The sequence below is a fragment of the Canis lupus genome, chromosome 8, assembly GCF_048164855.1.
Source record: "Canis lupus baileyi chromosome 8, mCanLup2.hap1, whole genome shotgun sequence".
NCBI classification, from domain to species: domain Eukaryota; kingdom Metazoa; phylum Chordata; class Mammalia; order Carnivora; family Canidae; genus Canis; species Canis lupus.
The window spans coordinates 52,248,513-52,268,249 of record NC_132845.1 but is presented as its reverse complement, the minus strand read 5'-3'; the positions used below and the strand labels follow the sequence as shown (position 1 = coordinate 52,268,249).

General features: G+C 44.2%; 1 non-coding gene across 1 annotated transcript; it reads right to left on the bottom strand.

The window, feature by feature from the left end:
* Positions 1–1,251: 1,251 nt before the first annotated feature.
* Positions 1,252–1,323, bottom strand: TRNAA-AGC (transfer RNA alanine (anticodon AGC)). Its single transcript has one exon. It is a non-coding gene; the product is annotated as a tRNA-Ala (tRNA).
* Positions 1,324–19,737: the final 18,414 nt, after the last annotated feature.

Below are 19,737 nucleotides of genomic sequence, written 5' to 3'. Positions count from 1 at the left end.
ATCACTCATCATCAGGAAAATGTAAATCAAAAGCACAATTTTTCACCTCACACCTGTTAGACAGCTACCATCAAAAAGATTAAAAAAAAAAAATAACCCGTGTTGGCAAGAATGTAGGCACTGTCAGTGGGATTGTAAACTGATGCAGCTACTACAGAAAACAGTATGGAGTTTCCTCCCAAAATTCAAAGTAGAACAACTATATGATCCAACAATTCCACTTCTGGATATTTATTCAAAGAAAAAACAAAAACACTAATTTGAAAAAATATATGCACCCCCATGTTCAATGCAGCATTATGTATAATAGCCAAGATATTTAAACAACCTAAGTGTTGTTTAATGAGGTGTACATATATGATGGAATGCTATTTGGCCATAAAATAAGAAGGAAATTTTTCCATTTGTGACACGGATCTTACTAAAAAAAAAGTCAGACAGAGAAAGACAAAGGATTTTTGTCTTTATAAATGAGATAAGTGACCTCACTTATATGTGGAATTAAAAAAAAAAACTAAGGTCAAAGACACAGAGAACAGATCAGTGGTTGCTGGGGGACAGGGGAACAAAATGGGTAAAGGGAGTTAAAAGTACAAACTTCTAGTTATAAAATAATTAGTCATAGGGATATAATGCACAGCATGGAGACTATAGTAAATAATACTGTATTGCATATTTCAAAGTTGCTAAGAGAGTAGATCTTAAAAGCTCTCATCAGAGGTGCCTGAGTGGCTCAGTTGGTTAAGTATCCAACTCCTGATTTTGGCTCAGGTTGTCATTTCAGGGTTGTAAGATCAAGCCCCATGTCCAGCCCCAGGTGGAACACCCCTTGTTCTCTGCATCTTCACTGGGCATGGAGACTCCTTAAGATTATCTCTTTCCCTCTGCCCCACCACCACCGTCTCAGTGTTTCTCCCTCTCTAAAAAAAAAAATAATAATAAAAGTTCTCATCACAAGAAAAATGATTTTTGTAATTATATGTAGTGACAGATGTTAACTAGACTTATTGTAGTGATAATCTCATAATACATACAAATATGTAATCATTATGTTTATATACCCGAAACTAATATAATGTTATATGCCAATTATAAGTTAATTAAAAAATAAAACAGGAGAGTTACAAGCACAACAGAAGAAAAACATAAGTACTCGGAGGCAAGATGATTACTTTGCAGATTCTACAGGAATGTGGTGTGGCTGTAACAGAAAAAAAAAAAAGTATTTCCCCAAGCAAGGGCACAACAGAATGGAGATGCTGGGGATCGAACCCAGGACCTCATGCATGCTAAGCATGCGCTCTACCACTGAGCTACATCCCCACCTGGTGACAGTACTGAATTTTAAAGCTGCTTTCATGAAATAAATCAGAAATTTGCTCTCTTAAAACAAAACAACTGGTTATAGTAATAGCCAGGGGGTTTAGGGAGTAGCATAATGCAGAGGGTGTGTAAGGAGAGGTTCCAGGAGTTAGGAATGAAAGGAATTTACTTTTCTCTCTGATTTTTGTACTACTTGAGTATCTTACCATGTAGGCATTGCCTCCTTAAATAAAGATGTAAAATAAAAGAGAAAATAAAGGTTAAACAAAAACCACTTTTCTGCAATAATGTCCCAACTTTATAGATGGAACACTTAGGCTACATAAAAGAAGAGCCTCTCCTATCCACAAAGCCTCCAGCTCCTCCAAGCAGTGAGATCATCACCCTTTGAGCCCCAGAGTCCTTTATTCTTTTCAGGGTTAGAGACTATCCATGCCTTGTTGCCAGGATTTCCATTCCTCATCCATGCCCTCAGTATCCTGCTCAGGGCATCCATCATTTTTGTTAATCCTTCCATCCTGCAACCAGTGTTTGTTGGGAACTGACCATGGTCCAGACATTATGCTTACTGCCAGGAGTACATGAATAAGCCTCAAGGTCAAAGTCCCTTCTGACCTGGTAGATAGGGCCACCATGTACAGTCACGCAGGCTGTGCACTACGTAATTTCAGGAAATGCCATTCGCATAGGTACCCCCTGGATTTACGACAGGTAAATCTTACTATAGCCAGTGGCCTTGCCCATATGTCCAATAACCCAATGGAGAAAATAAAGAAAGCAATACACACATATTTCTTCTAACTGGAATCAGGGCAATGAAAGAAAAGAACCAGGTGTGATGAGAAAGAACAAAAGGAGGGATCTAGGGGATCCCTGGGTGGCTCAGCGGTTTGGTGCATGCCTTCAGCCCACGGCATGGTCCTGGAGTCCCGGGATCAAGCCCCACGTCGGGCTTTCTGCATGGAGCCTGCTTCTCCCTCTGCCTGTGTCTCTGACTCACTCTTTCTCTTTCTGTGTCTCTCATGAATAAATAAATAAAATCTTAAAAAAAAAAAAAAACAGGAGGGATCTATTTTGAGTTCCACATAAGCCATTCTGAGAAAGTGATATTTAAGCCAAGAAATTATAACTAATATAATTAGTTATATAACTAATATAATAGTAATCTTACTTAGTTGCTAGCAACACAGACCCAACTTAGTAGCTTTAGCAAAAAAAGTTTCCAATTTTTCTCATTCCACGAGAAGCCAGAAGATAGATGGCCCAAGATGAATTTGGCAGCTGCATGAGTTATCAGGAGCCCAGCCTCCTCTGCCTTTCTGCTTTATATTCCTTAACATGTGACTTCCGTTCTCTAGGTCACCTCATAGTCCAAAATGGTTGCTAGAGCTCCAGCCACCGCATTGGCATCAGAGACAACAGGACAGGGCAAGGATATCAGAGAAATAAGGGAACACACCCCACCCACTTAAGGAAATGACTGTGCCTTACAGAATATTCTACTTCCACCTCATTGGCCAGAAAATGGTCCCATGAACATACCATGCTGCAAGAGAGGCTGGAAACTGTAGTCTCTAAGGCACCACCCAAAGTTGTTACTTAAGGAGGAATTGTTTTTGAGAGGCAATGAGCAGCCTCTGCTATGGACTAGGAGAATAACAGAAGTTAATTAAGTGAAAGAGGTGGCAGGGGAACAGGTTCCAGGCAGAGGGAGCACAAGTACAAAGGCTCCAATGAGAAAAGTAGTGTGCCCTGTGCACACTAGCAAATGCAGGTACCTATCTCCCACTCTGGGCAAAGCCTTAGAATCACACAGACTCATGTTCACATTCTAATTTCACAATCCTTCCTCACTGAGAGCCTATAGGTAAAGTCTTTTAACTTCTCGGAGTCTGTTTTCTTACTTGTAAAACAAGAATTGTATGGGAACAATCTATAGATCTATTATGTAGATTAAATGAGATAACATATGTGAGGAAGTTAGCACAGCACCTAACATATTTAGCACACATTATTATGTATTAATTACATCTTCAACCAAAAGACTCACATAATTGTGACATAGTCAGTAGTCAAGGTTGTATTCCCAGCTTTGAACAAATCATGTGGCACACAGTGCTCAAAAAATGGTCGCTCTTCCTATTGTGACTATTGCCAAGGACAGTAAACAGCTCGTCAGGATTTCTTCCTGGCTCTTTCTTGACTCCTCATCCCAGGCCGGCCAACTGCAGATCTAACCAAATTTCAGATTGCCTACCTTAATGACAAACTAGAAATAAGGATGCAGGGGTGAGGGAATGCCAGCCCAGGGAGATAACAGACCCCCAGGTGACTGGTATGAGTCCCAGTCTCTCTGTTGTGCTCAGGCCCTAAGAATGAATAATTTCAACCCCAATGCAGAAATGCTTACTGCATTGAACTTTAATAAAACCCACACTTGGACTCCAGGAAATACTGCCATTTATATCTCCATTGATTTTCTAAACCTATTTTATTATTCCTCTTCCCGGTGAGGGTTGTATGTATTTTGGGGCTGCATTCCTTTCATAAATAAGTAAATATGTAGGTAAATACTTATAAGAGCTAACAGTTACTAAGCGTTTGGCCTGGGGCCAGGGATGATGCTGCAAGCCTTTGCCTCTGTTAGTTTATTCCCCCGTTATAGCAACCCAGTGAGGCTGGCATTCCAGTGTTTCCCATTCTACAGAGGAGGAGATGAAGATCCCAACAGTGAGGTCACTTCCCCCAAAAAGGAGCAGGGTAGATGCTATACCATCTAGCAGTTCCTCAAAAAGTTAAACATGGAGCTGCCATATGACCCAACAATGCCACTTTTAGGTGTGTACGCAGGAGAAATAAAGACATGTCCATCCAAAAGGTGCACAAATGTTCATGGCAGCAGTAGTCGTAAGAGTCAAAAAGTGGGAAAAATTCAAGTGTCCATCAATGGACAAAAGGACAAACACAATGTTACCTATGTACTCGAGGAAATATTGTTTAACCATAAAAAGTAATGAGAGACCAACACACACTACAACATGGGTGAATCTTGAAAATATTATGCTAAGTGGAAAAAAGCCAGACACAAAATACCACATATTGTATGATTCCACTGATCTATCCAGATTGGTCAAATCCATAGAGACGGGAAGCAGACTGGTGGTTGCTCGGGGCTAGGGAATAGAAGGGAATCAGAAGTGACTGCAAATGGAAACAGGCTTTCTTTGGTGGGGTGGGGGGGGGATGATAAAAATGTTCAGAAATTAGCGATGATGGTTGCACAACTCTATACATATACTAAAATCCACTGAATTGTACACTCTTGCCTGTGAATTTTATGGTAAATGAATTGTATCTCAATTTTTATTGAAAAAGAGGTAGAGCATAGATGTAACCTCAAGGCCATGGGATCCAAAGGCTTGATTACTGCGTTCTGAGCAGCTCAGTTATACGTGAACCTAGTCAATGCCAGGCTGGACAGGGAAATACTGAGTGCCTGAACTAAGGCAATGGTTTGAAAAAGCCAATAGTCTTTCCTTTCTGCTAAATCCCCTGAGCATGGGGCTGGCTCTCTCCCAGGCCTGGGACCCTGAGAATACCATAGAAGAGCTGCATTAATCGAAGCTTTATGGCATTTGGGAGCTACTGGGGCTGAGCAAATCTCAGTGGTCAGCGAGCTAATTACAACTGCCCGAATGAGGCCAACTCACCCATTAATACCAACAAGCCAGTTCCAGAAGGAAGAGGAAAGATGGCTGATGCAAATGAACCTCTCTAACTGTAGATTCAACATCTACAGTTGGTGGCCTGATCCCCCAGGCTACATCTTCATTGATATAAAATAATTCATACTTCTAAAAAATAATAATAATTTGTACTTCTGCAGGTGTTCCCAATTCACATACACAGACACACACACACATACACACACACACATACACTCCTGAAGAAGACCCCAAGCAAAGAATATGGCCTGGCACAAAGGACAGGAACTTTAACATTTGAAAGTCCTGAGTTCAGATCCTGCCTCTGCCACTTAGAAGCAGAGTAGCCTTAAGCAGGCCACATCATTTCTCTAAGACTCAGTTTCCCCATCTGTCAAATGGGGCTAATAAGTTCTACCTCTTTCATGGTTATACCAAGAACTAAGAGATGCCATATTTGAATGTTCCAGCTTGCAGTGGTGCTCAGTACATGGTAGCTGTTATTAATTGTATTATTAAATGATTTGGGTCATTTCCACATCACGTCCCCCTACACACTGAAGCTTGTGGGGGCTGAGCGGCCATGTGGCCAGAAAATGATTCTCTAATTTCAATGTGCCTGGGATGACTGTTTAAAATCCAAGGATCCAGGACACCTGGGTGGCTCAGTGGTTGAGCGTCTGCCTTGGGCTCAGGACATGATTCCGGGATCCTGGGATCAAGTCCCACATTGGGCTCCGCACAGGGAGCCTGCTTCTGTCTCTGCTTCTCTCTGTGTGTCTCTCATGAATAAATATATAAAAATCTGGGATCCCTGGGTGGCGCAGCGGTTTAGCGCCTGCCTTTGGCCCAGGGCGCGATCCTGGAGACCCGGGATCAAATCCCACGTCGGGCTCCCAGTGCATGGAGCCTGCTCTGCCTATGTCTCTGCCTCTCTCTCTCTGTGTGTGTGACTATCATAAATAAATAAAAATTAAAAAAATATATATATATATATATAAATCTTTAAAAATAAATAAATAAAATGCAAGGATCCCCAACCCCAGTGTTTCTGATTATAGGGAAGTTGACTGAAGTTGCTGCATATTTTGATAATCAGCTCAGGGTTTAAAACTTTCAGATAATAGGGGGGCATATAGCTGGCTCAGCTGGAAAACCATGTAACTCTTGATCTCAGGGTCGTGAGTTTGAGCCCCACATTGGATATAGAGATTACTTAAGTAAATAAACTTTAAAAAGAAGAAGGAAGAAAGAAAGAAAGAAATCAATCAGGGGTACCCAGCTGGCTCACTTGGAAGAGCATTTGATTCTTGATCCTGGGATCAGGAGTTCAAGCCCCTCATTAGGTGTAGAAATTATTAAGAAAATAAATAAAATTTAAAAAAGAAATCAAATGCCATTTGGATTTTAAAAACCCAAAACAAACAAAACAACTTTCAGATAATGCTTCTCAGCCCTGGTTACACACTGGAAAGTTTGGGCTTCTTTGTTTTATTTATTTATTTAAGATTTTATATATTTATTCATGAGAGGCACAGAGAGAGAGGCCGAGACACAGGCAGAGGGAGAAGCAGGCTCCACGTGACATGGGACTTGATCCCGGGTCCCCAGGATCAGGCCCTGGGCTGAAGACAGTGCCAAACCGCTGAGCCACCAAGGCTGCCCATCTTTGTTTTAATGCCCAGGTCTTACCCCTACAGATTTTGATGTCTTATGACCCTTGTGTTGCTGGAACATTGGTATTTTTTAAAGTTCTAATGATTCTAATGTGATGATTCTAATGTGCAGCCAGGCCTGAGAAGCCCTGCTATAAGCCAGTGCTTCTCAGAGTGTGGTCCAGGGACCCATGGCATCAGCAGCACTGCAAACATTTTTAAAATGCATAATCTTGGGTGTCTGAGTGATTCAGTCGGTTGAGCACCTGCCTTCAGCTCAGATTGTGATCCTGGGTCCTAGGATTGAACCCCACATCAGGCTTCTGCTCAGCAGGGAGCCTGCTTCTCCCTCTACCTGCCATTCCCCCTGCTTATATTCTCTCCCTGACTGTCAAATAAATAAATTTTAAAAATGCACAATCTCTGTCCTTCCCCATCCTACTGAATCAGAAACTCTGGGAGTGGGACCCAGCACTCAGTGGTTTAATAAGTCCTCTGGGAGATTCTGATGTCCACTAAAGTATAAGAGCCCCCACTATGAGGCACGGTATCCCCAAAATTGATTGCATAATGATAAGAACCACATTGGGGTGGGATAACCATTCCTAGACAACGCCCTTACCCACTCACCCAGATTCTGGGAGGCTGGAATGGAGCCTGGGCATGTGCATTTTTTTACAAGTACTCTCCTGCTCCAACTACCAAGGGCTCTCCCAGCCCTTGGAATTAAATCCAAAATCCTCCCCTCAGGCCACCTCTTCTGAAGTGCAGGCTAGTCAAGGCAATGCTGATTTAAAGAAACACCACCTGGCACACCTGGAGGAGTGCACCTGAGTGGCTCAGTCAGTTAAGCGGCTGACTCTTGGTTTTGGCTGAGGTCACGATCTCAGGGTCATGAGATTGAGCCCCATGTCAGGTTCCCCCTGAGCACAGCATGGAATCTGCTAGTGCCTCTCTCTGACCCTCCACCCTGCTAGTGCTCTATCTCTCTCTATCTCTCAAATAAATAAATAAATAAATAAATAAATAAATAAATAAATAAATAAATAAAGTCTGAAAATAAAAAAGAAACACCACCCAAAAGACTAAAATCCCCACCCACTCTCTTACCACCATCACCAGTCTTAAGCCTTAAGCCTCACCGGTTTTTTTAAACTATTACAAGAGGCTATGTGAGGAACCACAGGATGCTGCACACAGTTTCCCCTAAAGAGCTTCTCTGGCAAATACCACACAGGCTCCCAGCCCCAGGGGTGGGCACGTTTGAGACCCCCTGGCCCCACCCACTACGCACAGACCTGACTCTGAGGATAGTACTGGGCACCGTATATACTATGTTTGTTTGTTTTTTTAATAAAGTGGAATTTTATTTTTTTATGATAGTCACAGAGAGAGAGAGAGAGAGAGAGAGAGAGAGAGATAGGCAGAGACATAGGCAGAGGGAGAAGCAGGCTCCATGCACCGGGAGCCCGACGTGGGATTCGATCCCGGGTCTCCAGGATCGCGCCCTGGGCCAAAGGCAGGCGCTAAACCGCTGCGCCACCCAGGGATCCCCGTGTATGCTATGTTTTATCCCCTATATACACACCTATGAGAAAGTTTAATTTTTAAATTCGGTACAATGAGAGATTAACAAAAACAAATAACAAAATAGAACAATTGGGGCACCTGGGTAGCTCAGTTAGGCGTCTGCCTTTGGCTCAGGTCATCGTCTCAGGGGTCCTGGGATCGAGTCCCACATCAGGCTCCCTGCATGGAGCCTCATTCTCCCTCTGCCTGTGTCTCTGCCTCTCTCTGTGTCTTTCATGAATAAATAAATTAAATTAAATTAAATCAACAGCCACAAACATGAACAGGCATGGTCCTGGCTGATGGTCCCCCAAACACTACCGAGCTGGTTGCCACCAGTGATGGGAGTTCCTGAAATAGAGAAAGAGCCACTCATGTTAACATTCTTAACAAAAATAAAGTACAGACTTCCTTTGTTACAGTCTGTAGCTGCATCCCCAGAAAAGTTGATCTATATTAAAACACTCAAAGCACGTGTTTATAGGCAAATAGAATTAAATTATTGGCTCAGATGATTATAATGAATGTCTAGGAGGAACCCTCCACTGAAGGAAATGACCTGTGCATTGCAGACTATGCAACATCTCGGACTCCCAGCATTCAAATGCCCCTGATCAAATGCCCCTGCTCATGACCCTCTGATCATTGTAACAACAATAATGTCCCCATACATTTCCAACCTCCACCCCCCCCCCATCATCAGTACCATTCCTGTGGAAAACTGTAGGTTCCAACAAGGAGATGGCCCTCTTGCTCCCTTCCTCCCACCCTTCCTGTTTTGAATCTGTTGTATTTAGGACATGATGCTGGGAGCTGTGGCAATCATTTTGAGGCCATGAGGTAAAGGCTGAGACTTCACAGAGATACCACCCTAGTAATCATTACTAGTGCCTAGTAATCAGAATTTATTCCCCAACTCTCTAACTGCCTACCTCCAAACTTTGGATTATACAAATTAATCAAATGCCTTTATTATTTAAACCTTGTTCTTTCAATCTTCTCTCACTTGCAGTGGAACACATCTTTACTGAGAGAAGTAGGACAAATAGGCCAGTGTGGGTGGGTAGAACAAATTTAAAAGATCCAGGCCATATAATGATTTGATGCTTAGGGCTTTACTTTAAATACTCTCAGCAAAAACAAACCAAAAAATATGATTCCTAGTTATAAGATGAATAAGTTCTGGGGATATACTGTACAGCATGGCGACTATAGTTAACTATATTGTATATCTGAAAGTTGCTAAAAAAGTAGATGTTCGAAGTTCTCACCACACCAAAAAAAAACTGTAACTATGGAGGCACCCTGGTAGCTCAGTGATTGAGCATCTGCCTTTGGCTTAGGTCATGATCCTGGGGTCCTGGGATTGAGTCCCATATCAGGCTCCCCATGGGGACCCTGCTTCTCCTTCTGCCTATGTTTCTGCCTTTCTCTCTGAGTCTCTCAAGCATGAATAAATAAATAAAATCTTGAAAAAAACTGTAATCATGTGAGGTGATGGATGTGTTAACCAACCTTACTGTGTAATCATTTTGTAATATATACATATATAAAATCATTACACTGTATACCTCAAATTTGCATATATCAGTTGTATCTCAATGAAGCTGCAGGAAAAAATTGTGTGGAGTGACTGGGGTGGATTTGACAAGATTTAAGTTAAATCCTGAGAAATCCCTCTTGAGAAAAAAATTTGAATTTTAGAGGTGGGGATAGACTCAACAAAATAGCAAATGTTGATAATTCTTGAAGCTGGGCAGTGAACATACTACATACATATATATATTGTATATAATTAGGAAAATTATCATAATAAGAAAGTGAAAATAAATAAAAATTGAAATGTTAATTGCTTTTTAAAAATAAAAGGTTTGGTTTGCTTTTCTCCTAGAGCCAGGCTACCATTGATTTTTTTTTTTTTTTTTTTTAGAAGAATTGGAGTCTATCCATGAGGGTTAGTGGTCAGAATCTGCATCACACAATTTCACACAATGGGTCCCTGTAGATCTTATCATCCAGAGATTACACATTAGGAAAACTGAGAAACATAGCACAGCGGCTGAGTTCAGTGGCTTTGACACCCAAAAATTCAGGCTCTGCTATTTATCAGTTGTGCCAGTGTAAGCAGGTTACTAACCTTTCTGAGCCTTGGTGACCCCTGCTGTTAAATGGGTTTAACAATAGTGCCCACCCCTTGGGTGGTTGTGAGAAACAAATGAAAGGAATAGTAGCTACTGTGTTATTAGGTTATTATTTTATCCTTGCTTCTAGACTAAAACCTAGATTCTCAGCTTTCCCCCCATCCACCCAGGGAAATGATTAGGCGTTCCCAGGCTTTTAACTTGACTATATTTCTTTTTTTTTTTTAATTTATTTTTTATTGGTGTTCAATTTACTAACATACAGAATAACCCCCAGTGCCTGTCACCCATTCACTCCCACCCCCCGCCCTCCTCCCCTTCCACCACCCCTAGTTCGTTTCCCAGAGTTAGCAGTCTTTACGTTCTGTCTCCCTTTCTGATATTTCCCACACATTTCTTCTCCCTTCCCTTATATTCCCTTTCACTATTATTTATATTCCCCAAATGAATGAGAACATATAATGTTTGTCCTTCTCCGACTGACTTACTTCACTCAGCATAATACCCTCCAGTTCTATCCACGTTGAAGCAAATGGTGGGTATTTGTCATTTCTAATGGCTGAGTAATATTCCATTGTATACATAAACCACATCTTCTTTATCCATTCATCTTTCGTTGGACACCGAGGCTCCTTCCACAGTTTGGCTATCGTGGCCATTGCTGCTATAAACATCGGGGTGCAGGTGTCCCGGCGTTTCACTATATTTCTGAGCCCCATCCCACCTCCATTCTGATCTTAGCTACCCTCCCCTTCCCTCCCCACTCCAATCCAGTATTGATATGTAATGCACAGTTTTAACATGCCAAGGATGGGCTAGGCTCCTTACTGAATTACCTCATTTAAGCCATCATTTCATTAGACCCATTTTACAGAGGAGGAAACTGAGGCTTAGGGAGGTTAAGATCATACAGCTAGGAAATGGGCTCTGAAATCAGGTATACCTGATTCCCCAAAGTTGCAGTCATTTTTAAAGTTTTCCCGGGATCCCTGGGTGGCTCAGCGGTTTAGTGCCTGCCTTTGACCCAGGGTGTGATCCTGGAGACCCGGGTTCAAGTCCCACATTGGGCTCCCTGCATGGAGCCTCTGCCTATGTCTCTGCCTCTCTCTCTCTGTGTGTGTCTCTCATGAATGAATGAAGGAATGAATGAAGGAATGAATAAATAATAAAATAAAAGTTTTCCCAACATAGGTTCTGAAGGGTCCAGATAAAGATCTCATCCCCAAGACTAACCCACATTTGATCTCTACACACAAGTACTACTCGTTTGTTCATTCCCATTTTACAGTTAGGAAAAGTAAGTCCTGAGGTCTACCCCAGCAGCAGAGAAAGACCATCCTTCTGACTCCACTTCTAAAGAGCTGGGTGGGAAGCTCACATCTGTGGACTCTGGATCCAGTGCTCCTTTCTTTCCTCTCCCCACTCCACCACTGACTCAATCTGTGTCCAGGCCTGGGGAAGCAGGTAGGGTGGCACAGTGGGCCAGAACTGGTCCTGGGATCAGAAAGTACAGTTCTGCATGACTCAGCTGTGTGACATTGGGTCACTCACTTCCCCTCTCTGAGCCTCCAGCTCCTTATCATACACCACAAACTCTCCATCTGTGATCATCTCATCAGCCCTCTGTGGGAAAGCCCCACTCTCACAATCTGAGCCCCAGCATTCCTCACCCTCACTTCAGAGCATGGAGACACAAAAAGCGGTAAAACACAAAGAAGCCTGCTCTTTGGAACCACAAGTTGCAGTTCTTTCAAGGACAAAGAAGCGGACACCCTGAGCTTGCCTAAGCTGGGTGAGGAGCCACATCTGTGGGAAGCACTGCCACCCCGTGGCCACTGAGCTCCACTGCAGGCCACCTCCAGGGGCTTGCAAGGGGAAGTCGCCGTCAGCTCAGAGGCTGTGAGATCCTAAAGGATGGGAGGAAGGAACAGTTGGCCTTTGGTGGGTGGGAAACACTCAACAAGGCCTAGGGGAGAGAGAGAGGGTGGCATGGCATACTGGGAAGCACAAAGGCTGTTCCCCCACCTGGAATGCTCTTCCCCAAAAACAGACATTGTCCAAGCCAGGTTCACATGTGTCCTCTCACCTTCCTATTTAAAAATTCCATTCCTCCAGGTGCCTGGGTGGCTTAGTGGTTGAGCATCTGCCTTTGGCTCAGGGCATGATCCCAGGGGTCCTGGGATGGAGTCCCACGTCAGGCTCCCCATGGGGAATTGGCTTCTCCCTCTGCCCATGTCTCTGCCTCTCTGCATCTCTCATGAATAAATTTTTTTTTTTAATCCATGCCTGTGGCCCCATTTCCTCATGCTCCATGTTTTCCCCCATAGCACTCATCCCCATCTCCAAGTATGTCTTTTAACCTTAGACCACATGTGTTTTGCTCATTTTTAACAGGACAGGTATTTTTGTCTGTCCTACTGGCTGCTGTAACCTCAGCACCTAGGACATTGCCTGGCCCATATCACATTTATTAAATGAATGAATAAACAAATGTACTGGTTCAGTGCCTTGGGTGGGTAACTAACGCTCTCTGAGCCTCAGTTTCCTCAATTGTAAAATAAAGATACCAAGAATCCTTTCCTTATCCTCCCCCCAGGATTGCAGTGAAGAACAAATGAGTTTCTATTCAGTGGGTTCTGCAGGAAGTTGAACAATGTCCCTTAAAAATCCCCTGGAACCTGTACCCTTGGAACCTCAGAATGTGATCTTATTTGGCAATATGGCCTTTGCGTATGAAGTCATTCTAGGTTAGGATGGGCTCTAAAATCAATGACTGGTTTCCTTTAACGCAGGGAGAAGACACAGAGAGACACACAGGGAAGGAGGATATGGGAAGACAGAGGCAGAAATTGGAATTATGCCACCACAAGCCAAGGAGCACCTGGCACTACTGGAAACTGGAAAAGTCAAGAATGGACTCTTCCCTTTAGAAGGAGCATGGCCCTGTTAGGATGGCCACCTTGATTTTGGACTTCTAGCCTCCAAAACTGTGAGACAACACATTTCTGCTGTTTTAAGCCATCTAATTCGTGACACTTTATTACAGCAGTCACAGGAAATTCATTTAACACTGGAATTACATGCAAATCCTGTTCACCATAGCACAGGTCAGCACAGACCCCTTAGAACAGTACTTTCACCAGGGTCTGGCCAATCTTTTCTTCTGTTTCTCAAACACGTGAAGATCATGCCTACCTCAGGCCCTTTGCACTTGCTGTTTATCTTGTGTGAACCCCATTTCCCTCTTATCTTCCACCTGTGGCTCCTTGTCTTGCTTCAGGTCTCCGCTCAAAGAGATCTGCTCTGACCACTTGATCCATTTCTCTCTATGACATCGTTTTACTTTATTTTCTTCATAGCACTCACCAACCTGAAGAATCTCAATTATTTTATTAACTTGCTTAATTTTTGCCTGTCATGAAGGTCAGCTTCCTGAGATCAAGAACCCTCCTATCTTCTTTCATCTCCACTGCCTAGAACATGCCTGGCAAGTAAGAAGAGCTTGTTGTATTAATGAGTCTTATAGGTAATAATACTTATAGTTATTATCATGCCTGTTGTATAGAAGAGAAAACTGAGATACAGAGAAGTTCTTTAACCTGTCCAAGGTCACAGAGGTATCTATTAGCTTCCTAGAGCTGTCATAACGAAGCATCACAAACTTGGTGGTTTAAACAACAGAAATCCATTGTCTCACAGTTCTGGGGGCTAACAGTCCAAAAACCTTTTTTTTTTTTTTTTTTTTTTTTTTTGAGAGAACAACTCCCAATTATCTTTTATTTATACAAATAGGGCATCTTTAGCAAAAGACACTGAAACAAGAGTCACTATGGCCCAGGAGACAATACAGGGAGGTAACAGGCCTAGGGAGGCCCTGCTAGGGGAGGAGTCTGGGAAAGGTGGTTACAAGTCCTGGGTAAGTGCTGAGTGGTGGGGGCCAAGAAAGGAGCAAGCTCCGTTGCATCAACACCGTTGGCAGGTCATGGGCAGGACTCACAGTGACCTCCTTGCTAACTCTTGAGAGTCCCAGTCAAGTGCAGGATTGATTTCTACTGAACGCTGTGAGGGACCAATCTGTACCAGGCCTCTCTCCTTGGCTTGTACATGGCTGTCTTTTCTCTGTGTCTCTTATAGTGTCTTCCCTCTGTGCTTGTCTGTGTACATATTTCTCCTTTTTATAAGGACACCAGTCATATTGGATTAGGGCCCACCCAACGACCTCATTCAATTTGATTACCTCTCTAAAGACCTTATGTTCAAATAGGTTATAATCTGAGGTCCTGGGTGTTAGGACTTCTACACTGAAATCTGGGGGGAGAGGAGGACACAATTCAACCCACAAGAAGCTAGTATGTGGCAGAGGCAGAACTCAAACCCATGTCTCTCTGGCATAACATCACTGAGAGATTGAGGTGACTATAGCAGACTATGACACAGGTGCCCTCCCTGAACTACTCCTGATATCATGCCTTGTGCAGTCTCTGCTCACACCAAGTGGACCTGGCCATGGGACTTGCTTGAGTCAAGGGATATTAGCAAGCATGAAGACAGTAGAGGCTTGATTAAGGCTTATCTCATCCAAAGGCTTGGACTCGTCCCTCTTAGAACCCAGCCATTATGATGCAAAGAAGTCTAACTCCCCTACTGGAGAGAAAGTCCACATGAAGAGAAGCTCTACAGCTTGAGAGGCCACCTTGGACCTGCCAACCCCCACTGATGCCATGCAGAGCACAGACAAGCCCCTCCTGATCACACAGACATGAGCAAATCAGTGGCCATATCTTAAGCCACCGCATTTTGGAGTAGTTTATCACACAGCACTGACAACTCAGACCCCAAGCAAAGTCAACCTCAGACATGCTCTGAGTTGCTTGTTTATGTGTTGTTCACAAAACTGTTTAATAAGTAATAGGCTTACTTAGTTCTTTGAGGAATGGGGCCAAGAATTAATTAATTAATAAACAAATATATCTGCATACATGTTGAAATTATATTATTAAGCCTCAGAAGATAATGTTCTTACACACCTTTAAGAATATGTGCCATGGGGCGCCTGCGTGGCTCAGTTGATTAAGCAGCTGCCTTCAGCTTGGGTCATGATCTCAGGGTCCTAGGATGAGCCCCATGTCCAGCTCCCTGCTGGGTTGGGAGTCTGCTTCTCTCTCTACCCACTTATGCACACGTGATCACGCACTGTCAAATAAATTAATAAAATCTTAAAAAAGAAAAAAGAATGTATTCCATATAGAAGTGCCTGAGTGTCTCAGTCAATTGAGCATTCAACTCTGGATTTCAGCTCAGGTTGTGGTATCAGGGTTATGGGATGGAACCCGTTTAGGATCCTCTCTCCTCCCTCTGCCCCTCTCCCCTACTTGTATGTGCATGCTCTCTCTCTAAAATAAATAGATAAAATCTAAAAAAAGAAGAAAGAAAGAAAGAAAGAAAGAAAGAAAGAAAGAAAGAAAGAAAGAAAGAAAGAAAGAAAGAAAGAAAGAAAGAAAGAAAGAAAGAAAATGTGCCAGGTTGTGTCTCAGACCTCAGAGATGGGTGGGCCCTGAGGGAGCTGTGTAGAGGCTGTCAATTCAAAAAGCAATCAAGGGTGCTCTGACTCCTCCCACTGGATCCCACCGAATCCTTGATACAAAGCCCAAAGCATGGGACAAGCCAAAGATACTCTCAAAATAAAATTAAGGAAAAAAAGAGATATCAGGCCAGAGCCAAATGCAACAGGACAAAGAGAGACATCTCCCCCAAGTGGGAATCACAGGAAATGCCTTCAGAGAGAAAGGAGGTCTCTGAATGAGAACTCGAAAGTGGAGCTGGATTAACAGTGACAATCTAGACCAGGGTTGCAAACTCAGTGCCTCCAGGGGCAGACAGGGTGTGGACCGAGGGAGGCAGACCAGGTGGGGACCAGCCCTAGGTGACAGGGCAGCCACTGCTCAGCTGCAACTCTGGGCTCTGCAGGATATTGGGTCTTGGCTCCCAGAGGGGAAAACCCCCCACCTGGGGACATGGCACATATGCCATTAAATTGCAAACTGCAGCTGCCATCTGGTCCCTTTGGGCTCCTCGTGGCACAAGATGAGCAGGCAAGGAAGCCGCTGTCCCAGCAGAAAGAATTGCCCAGATCAGCTGGAGGAGACAGGGCTGCTTTCCCACAAAGGGCACAGAAAGATGTTTCTGCAATTCACTCAAGTGATTGCACCTGGGCACCTCTTGCCTGCTTCTGGTGGTGGTTTTTTTTAGCCAGGTTAAGTACCGAAGTACCACAGGCTGGGTGGCTAATAAACAACAGAAATTTATTTCTCACAGTCCCAGGCCCTGGATGGATGTCCAAGATTAGGGTGCTGGCAGGATCAGGTTCTGAATAAGGGTCCTCTTCCATATTGCAACCTGCCAACTTCTCCTTGTGTCCTCACAGGTGGAAGGAGGGAGCTTTCTGTGGTTCCTTTTAGAAGGGCACTAATCCCATCATGAGGGCTTCACTTTCATGACCTAATCACTTTCCAAAGACCCCACCACCAAATACTATCACATGGGGGGGTGGGGGGGATAGGATTTCAACATATGAATTGCAATGGGGGAAGGGGACACAAATATTCAGTCCATTGCACACAGGAATGATCAAGTACAGCTGCCACAGCCTAAGTAGTGGATGGTGACCAGGAGCTCAAGACTCTTGAGGATAAAGATTTTGGTCAGCCGGCAAGTAAACCACTGAGGCTAGCAGGGGACACAGCCAAGGGCAAGGAGATCTAGGGTGAATAGAACAGAAACAAAGAGTTGAGTCTCCTCCCAGCATCCTCCCCTCCAGAAGAGGCACCCCGAGTCCAGTCAGCCAGCTTCAGTGTGGGGGTATAAAGGGTACAATTCTGAGACCAGTTCCCTTCACCTAGCACTTCTCTCCCCCAAAGCTCATACCTCCTTTAGCCAACAACCAAGGGAGGTGGGATTGATTAAGCATGAACAAAGTTTCATGACCAATGGAGTGGAAAGTGAATGGAGGTCATTTTCCTTTAGCCAGGAAAGAAATCTCAACGAATATACCAAAAAATCTCAAAACATTCTCTTGCACCCTCCACCTCCACCCCCATACTAGAGGCTGCCCTTCCTAGCCTTATTCCTCTAGGGCTGGGGAGTAGCCCTCCCCGTCCCCACCCCACACACACACACCTGCTCAGCCGCTACTCCCCCAGCAGCCAGAGGGACTCCCAACCTCAACCACCCATTGTGTCAAAAGAGCCCCTACCCCAAAATCCCAGCACTGACATAGGGCTCAGGGCACAACCCAGACTGTAGTTTCATGGAAGAGCACCCTAATACATAGGAGACGTTCTAATCTCTTTGAACCTCATGCAGGAGGAATATGTCCTTAAGTGAAAAGGCCAAGAGCCTACATTCATATTTGTTTGTAACAATTACGCACCCGTTTATAATGTGTGTTTTTCCCCCACATCACCGAGCAGTTCTCTGGCACCAGCTAGGCATCCTACAATTCAGTTTGATTCTGATACTATTTACCTAGAGATATAGCTCAGATCCCACAGGTTAAGGGCAGAGTCCATGAGACCCATCCCCCTCCACTTCAGACCCCAATTCCAAGTCAGCTTATCATCTCGGGTTCTGACCTACCACCCACAAATGGGAGGTTCCAGTGACTCTCTCTCTGTGCTCAATTAATTTGCTACAGCAGCTCACAGAACTCAGAGAAATATTTTATTTACTAGATCACCACCTTCATATAAAAGGATATAATTCAGGAATAGCCAGGTGGAAGAGATGCATAGGGCGGGGTACAGAGCTTCCAAGCCCTTCCCAGGCATACCACTCTCCCCACATCTGCATGTCTTCACCAGCCTGGAAGTTCTCCAAACCCTCTCTTTCTGGGTTTCTGGAAGCTTCGTTACACAGTCATGATTGATTAAATCATTGGCCTTTGGTGACTGATTAAACCGCCAGCCCCTCCCCCCTCCCCGGATGTTGGGGGTGGAGGGGCTGAAAGTTTCAACCCACTAATCACAAGGTTGGTTCTCCAGGCAACCAGCCCCCATCCTTAGATGTGGTCCTAACGTCATCTCATTAACATAACAAAGGACACCTGTCTGCTCTCATCACAAAAAATTCCAAGGGTTTTAGGAACTCTGTGCCAGGAACAGGGATGAAATCCAAATATATATTTCTTATTATAAATCACAGTATCCCAGCTTGTACTTGAATAAAGAAGATAAAAATGCTGACGTCTGGAAGCAAACAGAAGCGAAGAGCAGTGGTTACCTGTGGGGGGGGGGGAGGTTACCTGGACTGATGGCAGTGATGTGGGAAAAAAAGGCAGAAGGAAATATAGATAAAATTAAATGTTCTTATCACCTGCAGCCCATTGACAAATACTTGAGGCAGGCAGAGTATGATGTTCCTCCAGGAAGGTCCCAAGGCATCTTGCTATAGATGGAAAAACAGCCCTAGTTTGACAATAGCAAGGCCTCAGGTTTCCTGTGAGTCTTCTTTTTTTTTTTTTTTTTTTTAAGATTTTATTTATTTATTTATTCATGAGAGACACAGAGAGAGGCAGAGACACAAGGCAGAGTGAGAAGCAGGCTCCATGCAGGGAGCCCAATGTGGGATTCGATACCGGGTCTCCAGGATCACACCCTGGTGGCGCTAAACCGCTGAGCCACGGGGCTGCCCCCTGTGAGTCTTCTTTAGCATATAAAAATCCTTTCGCGGCGGGGTGGGAGGGCACCTGGATGGTTCAGTGGTTGGGTTAGGGTTAGCGCACATTGGGCTCTAAGTGAGGCGTCTCCTCCCTCTCCCTCTGCTCCTGCTCCTCCCCCCTGCTCATGTGCTCTCTCTCTCTCTCAAATATATAAATTTTTTAAAGAAAGAAAATCCTTTTGGAACTTCCCCTAACCCCAAAGTATATAATCAGTTGCTACTCACAACCCCAGGACAGCAGCAACTCTTTCTGCCTACGGGTTCTGTCCCTGTGCTTTAATAAAACCACCTTTTTGTACCAAAGACGTCTCAAGAATTCTTTCTTGGCCATCAGCTCGGAACCTCACCCACATTCCAAAAACTACAACAGCAGCAGACACAGGGGACAGAGCCCCCACAGACAGGGAGACTGAGCTAAACAGAGGTAGAGGGTGTGAGGAGGACTGAGGTGGTGCCTGCAGGGCCCCCACCAAGCTTGGTCACCAATGCGAGTTTCCCAGAGGGAAGTCTCCCCAAGCCTCTGGCTGCAACCACCAGAGGGAATACCTGTCCTCATCCATGCAAAAACTCCCTGCAGCGCCCCCAACAAAGGGACTTCACACTGCGTATCTGTTGACACTGCTGTTTATG